The sequence below is a fragment of the Notothenia rossii genome (assembly GCF_949606895.1).
Source record: "Notothenia rossii genome assembly, chromosome: 2".
NCBI lineage: Eukaryota > Metazoa > Chordata > Actinopteri > Perciformes > Nototheniidae > Notothenia > Notothenia rossii.
The window spans coordinates 54,384,445-54,401,389 of record NC_136904.1 but is presented as its reverse complement, the minus strand read 5'-3'; positions in this window follow the sequence as shown (position 1 = coordinate 54,401,389).

Below are 16,945 nucleotides of genomic sequence, written 5' to 3'. Positions count from 1 at the left end.
ACAAGATCTGAGTACTTCTTCATTTACTCAAGTACAAGATCTGAGTACTTCTACATTTAATACAAGATCTGAGTACTTCTACTTTTTCTACAAAATCTGAGTACTTCTACTTTTACTCAAGTACACAATCTGAGTACTTCTACTTTTACTACAAGATCTGAGTACTTTTACTTTTCCTACAAGATCTGAGTACTTCTACTTTTACTTCAAGATCTGAGTACTTCTACTTTTACTACAAGATCTGAGTACTTCTTCATTTACTCAAGTACAAGATCTGAGTACTTCTACATTTAATACAAGATCTGAGTACTTCTACTTTTACTACAAGATCTGAGTACTTCTACTTTTACTCAAGTACAAGATCTGAGTACTTTTACTTTTACTACAATATCTGAGTACATCTACTTTTACTCAAGTATAAGATCTGAGTACTTCTACATTTACTCAAGTACAAAATCTGAGTACTTCTACATTTACTCCGAGATCTAAGTACTTCTACTTTTACTCAAGTACAATATCTGATTACTTCTACTTTTACTACAAGATCTGCATACTTTACTTTTACTCAAGTACAAGATCTGAGTACTTCTACTTTTACTACAAGATATGATTACTTCTACATTTACTCAAGTACAATATCTGAGTAATTCTTCATTTACTCAAGTACAAGATCTGAGTACTTCTACATTTACTACAAGATCTGAGTACTTCTACTTTTAGTACAAGATCTGAGTACTTCTACTTTTACTCAAGTACAAGATCTGAGTACTTCTACTTTTACTACAAGATCTGAGTACTTCTACTTTTACTCAAGTACAAGATCTGAGTACTTCTACTTTTAATACAATATCTGAGTACTTCTACATTTACTCAAGTACAAGATCTGAGTACTTCTTCATTTACTCAAGTACAAGATCTGAGTACTTCTATATTTACTACAAGATCTGAGTACTTCTACTTTTACTACAAGATCTGAATACTTCTACATGTACTACAAGATCTGAGTACTTCTACTTTTACTACAATATCTGAGTACTTCTATTTTTACTCAAGTACAATATCTGAGTACTTTTACATTTACTACAAGATCTGAGTACTTCTACTTTTACTACACGATCTTAGTACTTCTACTTTTAATCAAGTACAAGATCTGAGTACTTCTACATTTACTCAAGTACAGGATCTGAGTACTTCTACATTTACTACAAGATCTGAGTACTTCTACATTTACTCAAGTTCAAGATCTGAGTACTTCTTCATTTACTCAAGTACAAAATGTGAGTACTTCTACATTTACTACAAGATCTGAGTACTTCTACTTTTACTACAAGATCTGAGTACTTCTACTTTTACTCAAGTACAATATCTGAGTACTTCTACTTTTACTACAATATCTGAGTACTTCTACTTTTACTCAAGTACAAGATCTGAGTACTTCTACTTTTACTCAACTACAATATCTGAGTACTTCTACTTTTACTACAAGATCTGAGTCCTTCTACATTTACTCAAGTACAAGATCTGAGTACTTCTTCATTTATTCAAGTACAATATCTGAGTACTTCTACTTTTACTACAATATCTGAGTACATTACTCAAGTACAAGATCTGAGTACTTCTTCATTTACTCAAGTACAAGATCTGAGTACTTCTACATTTACTACAAGATCTGAGTACTTCTATTTTTTCTACAAGATCTGAGTACTTCTACTTTTACTCAAGTACAAGATCTGAGTACTTCTACTTTTACTACAAGATCTGAGTACTTTTACTTTTCCTACAAGATCTGAGTACTTCTACTTTTACTACAAGATCTGAGTACTTCTACTTTTACTCAAGTACAATATCTGAGTACTTCTACTTTTACTACAATATCTGAGTACATCTACATTTACTCAAGTACAAGATCTGAGTACTTCTTAATTTACTCTAGTACAAGATCTGAGTACTTCTACTTGTACTACAATATCTGAGTACATTACTCAAGTACAAGATCTGAGTACTTCTTCATTTACTCAAGTACAATATGTGAGTACTTCTACATTTAATACAAGATCTGAGAACTTCTACTTTTACTACAAGATCTGAGTACTTTTACTTTTACTCAAGTACAATATCTGAGTACTTCTACTTTTACTACAATATCTGAGTTCATCTACTTTTACTCAAGTATAAGATCTGAGTACTTCTACATTTACTCAAGTACAAAATCTGAGTACTTCTACATTTACTACAAGATCTGAGTACTTCTACTTTTACTCAAGTACAATATCTGAGTACTTCTACTTTTACTACAAGATCTGAGTACTTCTACTTTTTCTACAAGATCTGAGTACTTCTACTTTTACTCAAGTACAAGATCTGAGTACTTCTACTTTTACTACAATATCTGAGTACTTTTACTTTTCCTACAAGATCTGAGTACTTCTACTTTTACTTCAAGATCTGAGTACTTCTACTTTTACTACAAGATCTGAGTACTTCTTCATTTACTCAAGTACAAGATCTGAGTACTTCTACATTTAATACAAGATCTGAGTACTTCTACTTTTTCTACAAAATCTGAGTACTTCTACTTTTACTCAAGTACACGATCTGAGTACTTCTACTTTTACTACAAGATCTGAGTACTTTTACTTTTCCTACAAGATCTGAGTACTTCTACTTTTACTTCAAGATCTGAGTACTTCTACTTTTACTACAAGATCTGAGTACTTCTTCATTTACTCAAGTACAAGATCTGAGTACTTCTACATTTAATACAAGATCTGAGTACTTCTACTTTTACTACAAGATCTGAGTACTTCTACTTTTACTCAAGTACAAGATCTGAGTACTTTTACTTTTCCTACAATATCTGAGTACATCTACTTTTACTCAAGTATAAGATCTGAGTACTTCTACATTTACTCAAGTACAAAATCTGAGTACTTCTACATTTACTCCGAGATCTAAGTACTTCTACTTTTACTCAAGTACAATATCTGATTACTTCTACTTTTACTACAAGATCTGCATACTTTACTTTTACTCAAGTACAAGATCTGAGTACTTCTACTTTTACTACAAGATATGATTACTTCTACATTTACTCAAGTACAATATCTGAGTAATTCTTCATTTACTCAAGTACAAGATCTGAGTACTTCTACATTTACTACAAGATCTGAGTACTTCTACTTTTAGTACAAGATCTGAGTACTTCTACTTTTACTCAAGTACAAGATCTGAGTACTTCTACTTTTACTACAAGATCTGAGTACTTCTACTTTTACTCAAGTACAAGATCTGAGTACTTCTACTTTTAATACAATATCTGAGTACTTCTACATTTACTCAAGTACAAGATCTGAGTACTTCTTCATTTACTCAAGTACAAGATCTGAGTACTTCTATATTTACTACAAGATCTGAGTACTTCTACTTTTACTACAAGATCTGAATACTTCTACATGTACTACAAGATCTGAGTACTTCTACTTTTACTACAATATCTGAGTACTTCTATTTTTACTCAAGTACAATATCTGAGTACTTTTACATTTACTACAAGATCTGAGTACTTCTACTTTTACTACACGATCTTAGTACTTCTACTTTTAATCAAGTACAAGATCTGAGTACTTCTACATTTACTCAAGTACAGGATCTGAGTACTTCTACATTTACTACAAGATCTGAGTACTTCTACATTTACTCAAGTTCAAGATCTGAGTACTTCTTCATTTACTCAAGTACAAAATGTGAGTACTTCTACATTTACTACAAGATCTGAGTACTTCTACTTTTACTACAAGATCTGAGTACTTCTACTTTTACTCAAGTACAATATCTGAGTACTTCTACTTTTACTACAATATCTGAGTACTTCTACTTTTACTCAAGTACAAGATCTGAGTACTTCTACTTTTACTCAACTACAATATCTGAGTACTTCTACTTTTACTACAAGATCTGAGTACTTCTACATTTACTCAAGTACAAGATCTGAGTACTTCTTCATTTATTCAAGTACAATATCTGAGTACTTCTACTTTTACTACAATATCTGAGTACATTACTCAAGTACAAGATCTGAGTACTTCTTCATTTACTCAAGTACAAGATCTGAGTACTTCTACATTTACTACAAGATCTGAGTACTTCTATTTTTTCTACAAGATCTGAGTACTTCTACTTTTACTCAAGTACAAGATCTGAGTACTTCTACTTTTACTACAAGATCTGAGTACTTTTACTTTTCCTACAAGATCTGAGTACTTCTACTTTTACTACAAGATCTGAGTACTTCTACTTTTACTCAAGTACAATATCTGAGTACTTCTACTTTTACTACAATATCTGAGTACATCTACTTTTACTCAAGTATAAGATCTGAGTACTTCTACATTTACTCAAGTACAAAATCTGAGTATTTCTACATTTACTACAATATCTGAGTACTTCTAATTTTACTCAAGTACAATATCTGAGTACGTCTACTTTTACTACAAGATCTGAGTACTTTTACTTTTACTCAAGTACAAGATCTGAGTACTTCTACTTTTACTACAAGATCTGATTACTTCTACATTTACTCAAGTACAAGATCTGAGTACTTCTTCATTTACTCAAGTATAAGATCTGAGTACTTCTACTTTTACTACAATATCTGAGTACATTACTCAAGTACAAGATCTGAGTATTTCTTCATTTACTCAAGTACAAGATCTGAGTACTTCTAAATTTACAACAAGATCTGAGTTCTTCTACTTTTTCTACAAGATCTGAGTACTTCTACATTTACTCAAGTACAAGATCTGAGTACTTCTACTTTTACTAAAAGATCTGAGTACTTCTATTTTAATCAAGAACAAGATCTGAGTACTTCTACATTTACTACAAGATCTGAGTACTTCTACTTTTACTACAAGATCTGAGTACTTCTACATTTACTCAAGTACAATATCTGAATACTTCTACATTTACTACAAGATCTGAGTACTTCTACTTTTACTACAAGATCTGAGTACTTCTACTTTTACTCAAGTACAAGATCTGAGTACTTCTACTTTTACTCAAGTACAATATCTGAGTACTTCTACTTTTACTACAATATCTGAGTACTTCTACATTTACTCAAGTACAAGATCTGAGTACTTCTTCATTTACTCAAGTACAAGATCTGAGTACTTCTACTTTTACTACAATATCTGAGTACATTGCTCGAGTACAAGATCTGAGTACTTCTTAATTTACTCAAGTACAAGATCTGAGTACTTCTACATTTACTACAAGATCTGAGTACTTCTATTTTTTCTACAAGATCTGAGTACTTCTACTTTTACTCAAGTACAATATCTGAGTACTTCTACTTTTACTACAAGATCTGAGTACTTTTACTTTTCCTACAAGATCTGAGTACTTCTACTTTCACTACAAGATCTGAGTACTTCTACTTTTACTCAAGTACAATATCTGAGTACTTCTACTTTTACTACAATATCTGAGTACATCTACTTTTACTCAAGTATAAGATCTGAGTACTTCTACATTTACTCAAGTACAAAATCTGAGTACTTCTACATTTACTACAATATCTGAGTACTTCTACTTTTACTCAAGTACAATATCTGAGTACTTCTACTTTTACTACAAGATCTGAGTACTTCTACTTTTTCTACACGATCTGAGTACTTCTACTTTTACTCAAGTACAAGATCTGAGTACTTCTACTTTTACTACAAGATCTGAGTACTTTTACTTTTCCTACAAGATCTGAGTACTTCTACTTTTACTTCAAGATCTGAGTACTTCTACTTTTACTACAAGATCTGAGTACTTCTTCATTTACTCAAGTACAAGATCTGAGTACTTCTACATTTAATACAATATCTGAGTACTTCTACTTTTTCTACAAAATCTGAGTACTTCTACTTTTACTCAAGTACACGATCTGAGTACTTCTACTTTTACTACAAAATCTGAGTACTTTTACTTTTCCTACAAGATCTGAGTACTTCTACTTTTACTTCAAGATCTGAGTACTTCTACTTTTACTACAAGATCTGAGTACTTCTTCATTTACTCAAGTACAAGATCTGAGTACTTCTAAATTTAATACAAGATCTGAGTACTTCTACTTTTACTACAAGATCTGAGTACTTCTACTTTTACTCAAGTACAAGATCTGAGTACTTCTACTTTTACTTCAATATCTGAGTACATCTACTTTTACTCAAGTATAAGATCTGAGTACTTCTTCATTTACTCAAGTACAAGATCTGAGTACTTCTACATTTACTACAAGATCTGAGTACTTCTACTTTTAGTACAAGATCTGAGTACTTCTACTTTTACTCAAGTACAAGATCTGAGTACTTCTACTTTTACTACAAGATCTGAGTACTTCTACTTTTACTCAAGTACAATATCTGAGTACTTCTACTTTTAATACAAGATCTGAGTACTTCTACTTTTACTACAAGATCTGAATACTTCTACATGTACTACAAGATCTGAGTACTTCTACATTTACTCAAGTACAAGATCTGAGTACTTCTACTTTTACTACAATATCTGAGTACATTACTCAAGTACAAGATCTGAGTACTTCTTCATTTACTCAAGTACAAGATCTGAGTACTTCTACATTTACTACAAGATCTGAGTACTTCTATTTTTTCTACAAGATCTGAGTACTTCTACTTTTACTCAAGTACAAGATCTGAGTACTTCTATATTTACTACAAGATCTGAGTACTTCTACTTTTACTACAAGATCTGAATACTTCTACATGTACTACAAGATCTGAGTACTTCTACTTTTACTACAATATCTGAGTACTTCTACATTTACTCAAGTTCAAGATCTGAGTACTTCTTCATTTACTCAAGTACAAAATGTGAGTACTTCTACATTTACTACAATATCTGAGTACTTCTACTTTTACTACAAGATCTGAGTACTTCTACTTTTACTCAAGTACAATATCTGAGTACTTCTACTTTTACTACAATATCTGAGTACTTCTACTTTTACTCAAGTACAAGATCTGAGTACTTCTACTTTTACTCAACTACAATATCTGAGTACTTCTACTTTTACTACAAGATCTGAGTACTTCTACATTTACTCAAGTACAAGATCTGAGTACTTCTTCATTTATTCAAGTACAATATCTGAGTACTTCTACTTTTACTACAATATCTGAGTACATTACTCAAGTACAAGATCTGAGTACTTCTTCATTTACTCAAGTACAAGATCTGAGTACTTCTACATTTACTACAAGATCTGAGTACTTCTATTTTTTCTACAAGATCTGAGTACTTCTACTTTTACTCAAGTACAAGATCTGAGTACTTCTACTTTTCCTACAAGATCTGAGTACTTCTACTTTTACTACAAGATCTGAGTACTTCTACTTTTACTCAAGTACAATATCTGAGTACTTCTACTTTTACTACAATATCTGAGTACATCTACTTTTACTCAAGTATAAGATCTGAGTACTTCTACATTTACTCAAGTACAAAATCTGAGTACTTCTACATTTACTACAATATCTGAGTACTTCTACTTTTACTCAAGTACAATATCTGAGTACGTCTACTTTTACTACAAGATCTGAGTACTTTTACTTTTACTCAAGTACAAGATCTGAGTACTTCTACTTTTACTACAAGATCTGATTACTTCTACATTTACTCAAGTACAAGATCTGAGTACTTCTTCATTTACTCAAGTATAAGATCTGAGTACTTCTACTTTTACTACAATATCTGAGTACATTACTCAAGTACAAGATCTGAGTACTTCTTCATTTACTCAAGTACAAGATCTGAGTACTTCTACATTTACAACAAGATCTTAGTTCTTCTACTTTTTCTACAAGATCTGAGTACTTCTACATTTACTCAAGTACAAGATCTGAGTACTTCTACTTTTACTACAAAATCTGAGTACTTCTATTTTAATCACGAACAAGATCTGAGTACTTCTACATTTACTACAAGATCTGAGTACTTCTACTTTTACTACAAGATCTGAGTACTTCTACATTTACTCAAGTACAATATCTGAATACTTCTACATTTACTACAAGATCTGAGTACTTCTACTTTTACTACAAGATATGAGTACTTCTACTTTTACTCAAGTACAAGATCTGAGTACTTCTACTTTTACTCAAGTACAATATCTGAGTACTTCTACTTTTACTACAATATCTGAGTACTTCTACATTTACTCAAGTACAAGATCTGAGTACTTCTTCATTTACTCAAGTACAAGATCTGAGTACTTCTACTTTTACTACAATATCTGAGTACATTGCTCAAGTACAAGATCTAAGTACTTCTTAATTTACTCAAGTACAATATCTGAGTACTTCTACATTTACTACAAGATCTGAGTACTTCTATTTTTTCTACAAGATCTGAGTACTTCTACTTTTACTCAAGTACAATATCTGAGTACTTCTACTTTTACTACAAGATCTGAGTACTTTTACTTTTCCTACAAGATCTGAGTACTTCTACTTTCACTACAAGATCTGAGTACTTCTACTTTTACTCAAGTACAATATCTGAGTACTTCTACTTTTACTACAATATCTGAGTACATCTACTTTTACTCAAGTATAAGATCTGAGTATGTCTACTTTTACTACAAGATCTGAGTACTTTTGCTTTTACTCAAGTACAATATCTGAGTACTTCTACTTTTACTACAATATCTGATTACTTCTACATTTACTCAAGTGTAAGATCTGAGTACTTCTTCATTTACTCAAGTACAAGTTCTGAGTACTTCTACTTTTGCTACAATATCTGAGTACATCTACTTTTACTCAAGTACAATATCTGAGTACTTCTTCATTTACTCAAGTACAAGATCTGAGTACTTCTACTTTTACTAAAAGACCTGAGTACTTCTAAATTTACTCAAGTACAAGATCTGAGTACTTCTACATTTACTACAAGATCTGAGTACTTCTACTTTTTCTACAAGGTCTGAGTACTTCTACTTTTTCTACAAGATCTGAGTACTTCTACATTCACTCAAGTACAAGATCTGAGTACTTCTACTTTTACTAAAAGACCTGAGTACTTCTAAATTTACTCAAGTACAAGATCTGAGTACTTCTACATTTACTACAAGATCTGAGTACTTCTACTTTTACTACAAGATCTGAGTACTTCTACATTTACTCAAGTACAAGATCTGAGTACTTCTACATTTACTACAAGATCTGAGTACTTCTACATTTACTAAAGTACAAGATCTGAGTACTTCTACTTTTACTCAAGTACAAGACCTGAGTACTTCTACTTTTACTACAATATCTGAGTACTTCTACATTTACTCAAGTACAAGATCTGAGTACTTCTTCATTTACTCAAGTACAATATCTGAGTACTTCTACTTTTACTACAATATCTGAGTACATTGCTCAAGTACAAGATCTGAGTACTTCTTAATTTACTCAAGTACAAGATCTGAGTACTTCTACATTTACTACAAGATCTGAGTACTTCTATTTTTTCTACAAGATCTGAGTACTTCTACTTTTACTCAAGTACAATATCTGAGTACTTCTACTTTTACTACAAGATCTGAGTACTTTTACTTTTCCTACAAGATCTGAGTACTTCTACTTTCACTACAAGATCTGAGTACTTCTACTTTTACTCAAGTACAATATCTGAGTACTTCTACTTTTACTACAATATCTGAGTACATCTACTTTTACTCAAGTATAAGATCTGAGTACTTCTACATTTACTCAAGTACAAAATCTGAGTACTTCTACATTTACTACAATATCTGAGTACTTCTACTTTTACTCAAGTACAATATCTGAGTACTTCTACTTTTACTACAAGATCTGAGTACTTCTACTTTTTCTACACGATCTGAGTACTTCTACTTTTACTCAAGTACAAGATCTGAGTACTTCTACTTTTACTACAAGATCTGAGTACTTTTACTTTTCCTACAAGATCTGAGTACTTCTACTTTTACTTCAAGATCTGAGTACTTCTACTTTTACTACAAGATCTGAGTACTTCTTCATTTACTCAAGTACAAGATCTGAGTACTTCTACATTTAATACAAGATCTGAGTACTTCTACTTTTTCTACAAAATCTGAGTACTTCTACTTTTACTCAAGTACACGATCTGAGTACTTCTACTTTTACTACAAAATCTGAGTACTTTTACTTTTCCTACAAGATCTGAGTACTTCTACTTTTACTTCAAGATCTGAGTACTTCTACTTTTACTACAAGATCTGAGTACTTCTTCATTTACTCAAGTACAAGATCTGTGTACTTCTAAATTTAATACAAGATCTGAGTACTTCTACTTTTACTACAAGATCTGAGTACTTCTACTTTTACTCAAGTACAAGATCTGAGTACTTCTACTTTTACTACAATATCTGAGTACATCTACTTTTACTCAAGTATAAGATCTGAGTACTTCTTCATTTACTCAAGTACAAGATCTGAGTACTTCTACATTTACTACAAGATCTGAGTACTTCTACTTTTAGTACAAGATCTGAGTACTTCTACTTTTACTCAAGTACAAGATCTGAGTACTTCTACTTTTACTACAAGATCTGAGTACTTCTACTTTTACTACAAGATCTGAGTACTTCTACTTTTACTCAAGTACAAGATCTGAGTACTTCTACTTTTACTACAATATCTGAGTACATCTACTTTTACTCAAGTATAAGATCTGAGTACTTCTTCATTTACTCAAGTACAAGATCTGAGTACTTCTACATTTACTACAAGATCTGAGTACTTCTACTTTTAGTACAAGATCTGAGTACTTCTACTTTTACTCAAGTACAAGATCTGAGTACTTCTACTTTTACTACAAGATCTGAGTACTTCTACTTTTACTCAAGTACAAGATCTGAGTACTTCTACTTTTAATACAATATCTGAGTACTTCTACATTTACTCAAGTACAAGATCTGAGTACTTCTTCATTTACTCAAGTACAAGATCTGAGTACTTCTATATTTACTACAAGATCTGAGTACTTCTACTTTTACTACAAGATCTGAATACTTCTACATGTACTACAAGATCTGAGTACTTCTACTTTTACTACAATATCTGAGTACTTCTATTTTTACTCAAGTACAATATCTGAGTACTTTTACATTTACTACAAGATCTGAGTACTTCTACTTTTACTACACGATCTTAGTACTTCTACTTTTAATCAAGTACAAGATCTGAGTACTTCTACATTTACTACAAGATCTGAGTACTTCTACATTTACTCAAGTTCAAGATCTGAGTACTTCTTCATTTACTCAAGTACAAAATGTGAGTACTTCTACATTTACTACAATATCTGAGTACTTCTACTTTTACTACAAGATCTGAGTACTTCTACTTTTACTCAAGTACAATATCTGAGTACTTCTACTTTTACTACAATATCTGAGTACTTCTACTTTTACTCAAGTACAAGATCTGAGTACTTCTACTTTTACTCAACTACAATATCTGAGTACTTCTACTTTTACTACAAGATCTGAATACTTCTACATTTACTCAAGTACAAGATCTGAGTACTTCTTCATTTATTCAAGTACAATATCTGAGTACTTCTACTTTTACTACAATATCTGAGTACATTACTCAAGTACAAGATCTGAGTACTTCTTCATTTACTCAAGTACAAGATCTGAGTACTTCTACATTTACTACAAGATCTGAGTACTTCTATTTTTTCTACAAGATCTGAGTACTTCTACTTTTACTCAAGTACAAGATCTGAGTACTTCTACTTTTCCTACAAGATCTGAGTACTTCTACTTTTACTACAAGATCTGAGTACTTCTACTTTTACTCAAGTACAATATCTGAGTACTTCTACTTTTACTACAATATCTGAGTACATCTACTTTTACTCAAGTATAAGATCTGAGTACTTCTACATTTACTTAAGTACAAAATCTGAGTACTTCTACATTTACTACAATATCTGAGTACTTCTACTTTTACTCAAGTACAATATCTGAGTACGTCTACTTTTACTACAAGATCTGAGTACTTTTACTTTTACTCAAGTACAAGATCTGAGTACTTCTACTTTTACTACAAGATCTGATTACTTCTACATTTACTCAAGTACAAGATCTGAGTACTTCTTCATTTACTCAAGTATAAGATCTGAGTACTTCTACTTTTACTACAATATCTGAGTACATTACTCAAGTACAAGATCTGAGTACTTCTTCATTTACTCAAGTACAAGTTCTGAGTACTTCTACTTTTGCTACAATATCTGAGTACATCTACTTTTACTCAAGTACAATATCTGAGTACTTCTTCATTTACTCAAGTACAAGATCTGAGTACTTCTAAATTTACTACAAGATCTGAGTACTTCTACTTTTTCTACAAGGTCTGAGTACTTCTACTTTTTCTACAAGATCTGAGTACTTCTACATTCACTCAAGTACAAGATCTGAGTACTTCTACTTTTACTAAAAGACCTGAGTACTTCTAAATTTACTCAAGTACAAGATCTGAGTACTTCTACATTTACTACAAGATCTGAGTACTTCTACTTTTACTACAAGATCTGAGTACTTCTACATTTACTCAAGTACAAGATCTGAGTACTTCTACATTTACTACAAGATCTGAGTACTTCTACATTTACTAAAGTACAAGATCTGAGTACTTCTACTTTTACTCAAGTACAAGACCTGAGTACTTCTACTTTTACTACAATATCTGAGTACTTCTACATTTACTCAAGTACAAGATCTGAGTACTTCTTCATTTACTCAAGTACAAGATCTGAGTACTTCTACTTTTACTACAATATCTGAGTACATTGCTCAAGTACAAGATCTGAGTACTTCTTAATTTACTCAAGTACAAGATCTGAGTACTTCTACATTTACTACAAGATCTGAGTACTTCTATTTTTTCTACAAGATCTGAGTACTTCTACTTTTACTCAAGTACAATATCTGAGTACTTCTACTTTTACTACAAGATCTGAGTACTTTTACTTTTCCTACAAGATCTGAGTACTTCTACTTTCACTACAAGATCTGAGTACTTCTACTTTTACTCAAGTACAATATCTGAGTACTTCTACTTTTACTACAATATCTGAGTACATCTACTTTTACTCAAGTATAAGATCTGAGTACTTCTACATTTACTCAAGTACAAAATCTGAGTACTTCTACATTTACTACAATATCTGAGTACTTCTACTTTTACTCAAGTACAATATCTGAGTACTTCTACTTTTACTACAAGATCTGAGTACTTCTACTTTTTCTACACGATCTGAGTACTTCTACTTTTACTCAAGTACAATATCTGAGTACTTCTACTTTTACTACAAGATCTGAGTACTTTTACTTTTCCTACAAGATCTGAGTACTTCTACTTTTACTTCAAGATCTGAGTACTTCTACTTTTACTACAAGATCTGAGTACTTCTTCATTTACTCAAGTACAAGATCTGAGTACTTCTACATTTAATACAAGATCTGAGTACTTCTACTTTTTCTACAAAATCTGAGTACTTCTACTTTTACTCAAGTACACGATCTGAGTACTTCTACTTTTACTACAAAATCTGAGTACTTTTACTTTTCCTACAAGATCTGAGTACTTCTACTTTTACTTCAAGATCTGAGTACTTCTACTTTTACTACAAGATCTGAGTACTTCTTCATTTACTCAAGTACAAGATCTGTGTACTTCTAAATTTAATACAAGATCTGAGTACTTCTACTTTTACTACAAGATCTGAGTACTTCTACTTTTACTCAAGTACAAGATCTGAGTACTTCTACTTTTACTACAATATCTGAGTACATCTACTTTTACTCAAGTATAAGATCTGAGTACTTCTTCATTTACTCAAGTACAAGATCTGAGTACTTCTACATTTACTACAAGATCTGAGTACTTCTACTTTTAGTACAAGATCTGAGTACTTCTACTTTTACTCAAGTACAAGATCTGAGTACTTCTACTTTTACTACAAGATCTGAGTACTTCTACTTTTACTACAAGATCTGAGTACTTCTACTTTTACTCAAGTACAAGATCTGAGTACTTCTACTTTTACTACAATATCTGAGTACATCTACTTTTACTCAAGTATAAGATCTGAGTACTTCTTCATTTACTCAAGTACAAGATCTGAGTACTTCTACATTTACTACAAGATCTGAGTACTTCTACTTTTAGTACAAGATCTGAGTACTTCTACTTTTACTCAAGTACAAGATCTGAGTACTTCTACTTTTACTACAAGATCTGAGTACTTCTACTTTTACTCAAGTACAAGATCTGAGTACTTCTACTTTTAATACAATATCTGAGTACTTCTACATTTACTCAAGTACAAGATCTGAGTACTTCTTCATTTACTCAAGTACAAGATCTGAGTACTTCTATATTTACTACAAGATCTGAGTACTTCTACTTTTACTACAAGATCTGAATACTTCTACATGTACTACAAGATCTGAGTACTTCTACTTTTACTACAATATCTGAGTACTTCTATTTTTACTCAAGTACAATATCTGAGTACTTTTACATTTACTACAAGATCTGAGTACTTCTACTTTTACTACACGATCTTAGTACTTCTACTTTTAATCAAGTACAAGATCTGAGTACTTCTACATTTACTACAAGATCTGAGTACTTCTACATTTACTCAAGTTCAAGATCTGAGTACTTCTTCATTTACTCAAGTACAAAATGTGAGTACTTCTACATTTACTACAATATCTGAGTACTTCTACTTTTACTACAAGATCTGAGTACTTCTACTTTTACTCAAGTACAATATCTGAGTACTTCTACTTTTACTACAATATCTGAGTACTTCTACTTTTACTCAAGTACAAGATCTGAGTACTTCTACTTTTACTCAACTACAATATCTGAGTACTTCTACTTTTACTACAAGATCTGAATACTTCTACATTTACTCAAGTACAAGATCTGAGTACTTCTTCATTTATTCAAGTACAATATCTGAGTACTTCTACTTTTACTACAATATCTGAGTACATTACTCAAGTACAAGATCTGAGTACTTCTTCATTTACTCAAGTACAAGATCTGAGTACTTCTACATTTACTACAAGATCTGAGTACTTCTATTTTTTCTACAAGATCTGAGTACTTCTACTTTTACTCAAGTACAAGATCTGAGTACTTCTACTTTTCCTACAAGATCTGAGTACTTCTACTTTTACTACAAGATCTGAGTACTTCTACTTTTACTCAAGTACAATATCTGAGTACTTCTACTTTTACTACAATATCTGAGTACATCTACTTTTACTCAAGTATAAGATCTGAGTACTTCTACATTTACTTAAGTACAAAATCTGAGTACTTCTACATTTACTACAATATCTGAGTACTTCTACTTTTACTCAAGTACAATATCTGAGTACGTCTACTTTTACTACAAGATCTGAGTACTTTTACTTTTACTCAAGTACAAGATCTGAGTACTTCTACTTTTACTACAAGATCTGATTACTTCTACATTTACTCAAGTACAAGATCTGAGTACTTCTTCATTTACTCAAGTATAAGATCTGAGTACTTCTACTTTTACTACAATATCTGAGTACATTACTCAAGTACAAGATCTGAGTACTTCTTCATTTACTCAAGTACAAGATCTGAGTACTTCTAAATTTACAACAAGATCTGAGTTCTTCTACTTTTTCTACAAGATCTGAGTACTTCTACATTTACTCAAGTACAAGATCTGAGTACTTCTACTTTTACTACAAAATCTGAGTACTTCTATTTTAATCAAGAACAAGATCTGAGTACTTCTACATTTACTACAAGATCTGAGTACTTCTACTTTTACTACAAGATCTGAGTACTTCTACATTTACTCAAGTACAATATCTGAATACTTCTACATTTACTACAAGATCTGAGTACTTCTACTTTTACTACAAGATATGACTACTTCTACTTTTACTCAAGTACAAGATCTGAGTACTTCTACTTTTACTCAAGTACAATATCTGAGTACTTCTACTTTTACTACAATATCTGAGTACCTCTACATTTACTCAAGTACAATATCTGAGTACTTCTTCATTTACTCAAGTACAAGATCTGAGTACTTCTACTTTTACTACAATATCTGAGTACATTGCTCAAGTACAAGATCTAAGTACTTCTTAATTTACTCAAGTACAATATCTGAGTACTTCTACATTTACTACAAGATCTGAGTACTTCTATTTTTTCTACAAGATCTGAGTACTTCTACTTTTACTCAAGTACAATATCTGAGTACTTCTACTTTTACTACAAGATCTGAGTACTTTTACTTTTCCTACAAGATCTGAGTACTTCTACTTTTACTCAAGTACAATATCTGAGTACTTCTACTTTTACTACAATATCTGAGTACATCTACTTTTACTCAAGTATAAGATCTGAGTATGTCTACTTTTACTACAAGATCTGAGTACTTTTGCTTTTACTCAAGTACAATATCTGAGTACTTCTACTTTTACTACAAGATCTGATTACTTCTACATTTACTCAAGTGTAAGATCTGAGTACTTCTTCATTTACTCAAGTACAAGTTCTGAGTACTTCTACTTTTGCTACAATATCTGAGTACATCTACTTTTACTCAAGTACAATATCTGAGTACTTCTTCATTTACTCAAGTACAAGATCTGAGTACTTCTAAATTTACTACAAGATCTGAGTACTTCTACTTTTTCTACAAGATCTGAGTACTTCTACTTTTTCTACAAGATCTGAGTACTTCTACATTCACTCAAGTACAAGATCTGAGTACTTCTACTTTTACTAAAAGATCTGAGTACTTCTAAATTTACTCAAGTACAAGATCTGAGTACTTCTACATTTACTACAAGATC